Source organism: Musca vetustissima, unplaced genomic scaffold (assembly GCF_032173495.1).
Source record: "Musca vetustissima isolate MV318-11 ecotype Yass unplaced genomic scaffold, APGP_CSIRO_Mvet_v1 utg5570, whole genome shotgun sequence".
NCBI lineage: Eukaryota > Metazoa > Arthropoda > Insecta > Diptera > Muscidae > Musca > Musca vetustissima.
This window is the reverse complement of record NW_026882635.1, coordinates 54,200-60,199: the sequence shown is the minus strand read 5'-3', so window position 1 is coordinate 60,199 and position 6,000 is coordinate 54,200.

The following is a 6,000-nucleotide window of genomic DNA, read 5'->3' as shown; positions in this document are numbered from 1 at the left end:
TTTAATCACCATTCATCGAATAATGTTTTAAGTATCGATAGATAAGATGACTCTTAACGAAATTGAAAGTTTTTATGGCTTTTGTTTTGATATGGAAAAGTACCCCAGGCAACAGTTGGAATATTAAAAACCAAAAAAGTATTAAACACTTTTATTTAAAATTTGGAATAGAATTTTAAAAATCAAGTTCGATCTTCCCAAAGGTTTTAATAATATGAAGAGCAGTAGATCTACAAATCATATTCATAGATATCGGCTCAACATCTAATAAATGAGAATAATTCTACATAATTCTTTTAATAATATTTGAAAATTCAAAGGGAAGTTCTAATTAATACAAGAAAACAACCATATTCTTTTTTAATTAGAACTTCTCTTTGAATTTTCAAATCTTATTAAAAGAATTTAACAAAATACGAAAAATTTCACTTAAATTTTTTAACTATTATTGTTACAATTTCTTCGATAATGAAACTAATTCATTGTAGATTTATTTTTTGTTTGCAATGTTATCAATTTTCACAAGAATTTTGATAACAACACAAAATGCTGAAAGTTTTTACAAAAAAATATATGTTTTTATTTTAGCATAGTTTACAACAACATGTTTTAATGAATCATCCATCATAATAGTTTTTTTAATGTTATCAATATTTTAACAAAAACAATAACAACTATTAAAATTGATAATACAATACGTGTTATTTTTCACGATATAATCAAGTAAACATTTCGTAAAGGTGAACCATTCTCTACAGTTTATCTTGACAATAAACAATAAACGAGGAAAACTCATTTTGTCATTCGTTTCAGTAACGGGTTTTCTTTTTTAATATCAAAATTAAACTTTTTCAATAGTATAAAAGTCGAAGAAGTTATACCCTAGGACGCTGAATTGTTATTTTGTTCAAATTCTCTTCAAAAAAGGAAATTTATTATTGAAGTCTAAAAAGGATAGTCGAACAAGTAATTGCTAAAGCTATTACCAAAGCGTAAAATGCTAGCCACACTTTATCTAGGGACTGCCACACTTTATCATTGCAAAATAAAATAACATAAAATCTGACGAAACTATATATGGGAGCTATATCTAAATCTGAACCGATTAAAAAAAAAAACTTCGCAGACATCAATCTGAATATGATTCAGTACTCTGTGCAAAATTTTGTCTCAATTGGACAAATATTGGGAGTTTGGTGCATCATTCACAAAAAAATCGGACGAAACTATATATGGGAGCTATATCTAAATCTGAACCGATTTTCACTAAACCCTCGCAGACATCAGTCTGGACCTAATTCAGAACTATGTGCAAAATTTTGTGCCAATCGGACAATATTGGGACTTTGGTGCACCATTCACATAAAATCGGACGACTGTATATATGGGAACTATATCTAAATCTGAACCGATTTTCTCCAATTTCAATAGGGTTCGTCCTTGGGCCAAATAAGTGAACTGTGCCAAATTTCATCCAAATCGGATCATAAATGCGACCTGTGCTTTGTTAATAAAAATACATGGATGGACGGACAGAAAGTGATTCTATGCATATTCTCAAAAAGACCCATGGGTCTATCTCGATTCCTTTTGCCTGTTACAAACATATGCACAACGACATAATACCCTGTCCCACAGGGTGATGAAGGGTATAAAAATCAAAAAGTTTCTTTAGTTTTGACCAAACAATTTAGATTTCCATAGAATATTTATTATTTCAAAATAAATTCTGCGTTCATATATATTTTTTATAAGTGAATAAATTATTATTTTCTGAAAAAAAAAATCACTAAAAATGTACTTTTTAAAAAAAAGTAACAGGTCATTTATTCTGTGTGCAATTTCAGTTGCTTTAGTTTTGGTCATCTGTAACTATGCATGTATATATGCAAATCAGAATATTATCATAAAAATTAGATTTTTGTGCGGCAAATCTGGTACTAACATCTGAGAATAGGACCTGCAAATATGCAAATATCAGGCGGGCCCAAAGGACATACCACCCACTTGTCAATAACTAATCAATGCCTGTAGCTTAGTTTTGCGTGATATTCATTTACTAAATTTAACTTTTGATATTTGACATCTCATTTTCAACCAAAACTGCTGAGTAAAATGTATACTTTCTATAGATATAAATTTTATAGCCACTCCCTGTTTATCTTTTTAAACACGTTTTTTTTCTAAATGGAATATTTTAGATACCGACCTTTGCTCACCACTAACAAGGGAAATTAAAAAAAAAAACATGTTTTTTTTAATTGCTTATAAACCGCAAACATTCTACACTAATCATCAGTTAGGAACAAGTTGTTGTGAAAATGCTGATTTTTTAAATAATCATAGACGGACGTTATTATATTTTAGCTATTTTTATTGAATGAATTTGTTTACAACTTCGCAATAACAAGAGAAATGGATACTAGTGGGCACTCTTAGTGGTAGCCATTGCGAGGTTCACGTACTCATTGCCTTTAGGTGTTTCCAAATCAAAAGGAATTGCTTATGACTGATTTTATAGCTGAATGCACTCTGATATGACATCCAGTGCAGTGCCTTCTTCGATTTATAACTTTTGTATGTTTCCAAAGTCTCTTTATATTACTCTCCATGGACACTTTTACCTTCCGAATACTGTCGACACAGGTAAATTTGTTTCTAACTCACCCTGTTGACTTGAGGGTGAGTCTTTAATAACCGTCGTCTTCCTCTTAGTTTGTTTCTTATATTTTCTGTCATTATTAAAAGGGTGAGTCTTTAATAACCGTCGTCTTCCTCTTTAGTCATCATTAGTGTTTTATTTATCAAATTATATTCAATAAAATTATTGATAGTTTGCAACGCGTTAGCATTCCTTATTTTCCATTTTTAAAATGATTTACCTATGTCGTTAAGCGATAAATAGAAATCAAATTTTTATCAGTTTGTTTCTGGATAGATTTCTGGTTTCTATTGATAATGGCAAAAAAGGCAAACATTAACACAAAGATATGTGAGAGGGGATTTTTTCTTTTCAAATAAAAAAATTAACAATTGATGGTGGCTAGTTTGGTTATGTGCCACACTTTTTCATAGGTTAATAAAAATTTGACATTGGGAGGAATGTAAATATTAAAGTATATATTTGGCTTTTTATAATAAAGAAATCGTAGGCGGTTTAACCAACGCCTTTTTGGGATATATTAAATGATGGAAATATACACAGTTCTCATTTCACTTTCTGATATCATATAAAAACAGGACTTAATCATCGATAAAAATAAATGTATTTTTAACATCATCTTAATTAATCAATTCACAAATGTTTACGTATTTTTATTTATAATAAAAAACAATTTAATAATTAATGTAATGACCTGCATTGAGTATATTGACCCACAAATTATTGCAAGTCCCGCCGCCGCATATTAAATGTGTATAGGTATTTTTCGGTGTTTTCAAGTAACATTTCTTAAATCGAGAACTTTGTAAAGAACAAAAACCACAACAACAACAATGTGTTACACGTATATAATTTATTCAAAAATAATATTTGGTTGTTGTTTTGTTTTTTTTCTTTCGTTTCACATTGAAATGTACATACATACATATATTTATAATAAAAGTTAGATAAACGAAAGGTAAACAAGTTTCCTTTTGGTGAGTGTGTGTGTGTGTGAATGGACTTTGTAAAGTTTATTTTCCATTGATGACGTAAAACCCGCTAACAACAAAACGAGGAAAACTCATTTTGTCAGTCGTTTCAGTAACGAGTTTTCTTTTTTTTACCATCAAAATGAAACTTTTGGAATAGTATACAAATTGTGAAGCTAAGTCGAACAAGTAATACCCTGTGGCGCTGAACTTAAATTTATTGAAGCCCAAAAAGGATAGTCGAACAACTAATTGCTGAAGCTATTCCCAAAACGTGAAAACCTAGCTCATTTTATCTAGAGACTGCAGGCCGATTCACCTCTTCTCATTTCTACTGAAGACAATGGAGAAGTTACTGGATATTGAGTTAAGAAATTATACCTAAATCACAGCACGCCTACTACAGGAGTTAATCAATCGATACTACCTTACACGAGGTGGTTGGATGCATTGTGAACAATTTTGAGAGATATTACTTTAGTAGCTTTCCCTGAAAATGAACGTCGAACTACAATCAATCCACTTAGGACTCAGAAACACATGATTGTTTCTATTCTAGTGGCAATCATTGTAGAGAGTTCCATTAGGAAATTTGTCAACAGGGATAAACCGAATTGTGGCGTACTCTCACCTCTGATCAGCCTTATAATGATAGATTAAATTGTTACAACTCTATTCAAGATTCTCCATCGACACCACCGACGCCTACTAAGCAGTACTTCGTGCATCTAACGACTGTGTGGGTCTCTTAGCAGCAGGTTGTTGCTCATCCGTGGACCTCATTCTCTTCACAGCCGTGGCCTGTGTTCGAGCTGCTGCGAGCCCGGTGTTGCAACTGTTGACCCAGCTGTCACGAACACCTGTTTCGTGTTCGTCATTTATTGATGGGGCTACCGTGGTAGACTTTGCACTTGCTGTAGGAATTTTATCAATTAAGAAGTCCTTCGCAATGTCATAAATAATTGTGTTGATGTCTTTAACAGGGTAATATGTCATGGGCACAGTCTTTTTTGCCTAAAAAGAATATTCTTTATTTTGTTTATTTATTTAAAATTCAATTTCGTCTTATTTTTAATTCAAATTGCTTTTTATTCTCATAACTGCAGACTGTAGCGTATTCATACCTATATTTGTTTGTTCGAATGTTAGCCACAAAACACAATTTGTCTTATCATTTTAGTCATTGGGGTTTTATAATGGTGTAAAGAACGACATAGAAGCAGAAGAAGAGCGTCGCTGTGTGTCTAACAATTTCGTGTTATAGGATAATATTGCTACTGTTCGTGTTTTCAACATTTCTGTCTTGAATTTCCATAATAGTAGAGCTGAGGTATTTTTTTTTTTAATTTTTGTTTAATTCATTTTTTGCGCGCGTAAAATTTCACAACAATTGTTTTTGTTGTTGTGTTTTATCGTTGAAAATTGAGCAACAATTTCTATATTAATCGGTCGATTTATTGTAAAATAAGGCATATTACAAAATATGTATGTCGGTCGGTAATGTGTTTATGTGTTAGTGTATTAAAGCTCAGATTGTTGTTCAATCTTTTGTTGTTAATATACAGATATATATATATATATATATATATACAAGAGCAATAACAATTGTGCCATTAATTACACAAATTATAATATGATGAAAAAAAGAAAATAGTAAAAAAATTGCAAACTCATCGCAGTGGCTATTAATCAGATGAAAATCAGTTAGTAATAAAATTATCAGTATCTATAAATGTTTCTTCCGAACGGGAATGAGTGTGTGTGCCGTTAAGAAAATTAAATATTACAACTTTTAAAAATAATGATGGTTCTGGGTAAAATATTAAATAAAAACGAAAAACTGAAATATATGGAATCAATTAAATTACATTATATTAAGGCTGATTGTAATGGAACTAAAAAAATCCATTACAACCTATTATTCCGTATAACCATTTCTAAAAGTTTAACAACAAATTGTGTCAACAAGCATAAGGCAAATTAATTTATATCATTTGAATAACAAATAAAAAACGAAAATAAACCACATTAATGAAAGTGAAGTGATTTGCATGGGTTTGTATTTTTATGTGTTTAAATGCGTCTGCACTTTTTTGTATAAACAAACATTTAACATTTTAAACTCATAAATTATAAATACAGTTTTTTTACAATAAGACCATTACGAATTCATAATCTAACATTTTGAACTTTCTTGGCACTAAATCTTTTTTCAATTGAGAATAATAATCGCTGAAATATAATTTCGCCGCTTATAAATAAAAGACGTGTTAACAAAAACTATAAAATAATTATATCAGGAGATTATATTGAAAAAATATTGTTAGTAACAACCGTTCACTCGGGGAAATGAAGAGAGAGAGAGAG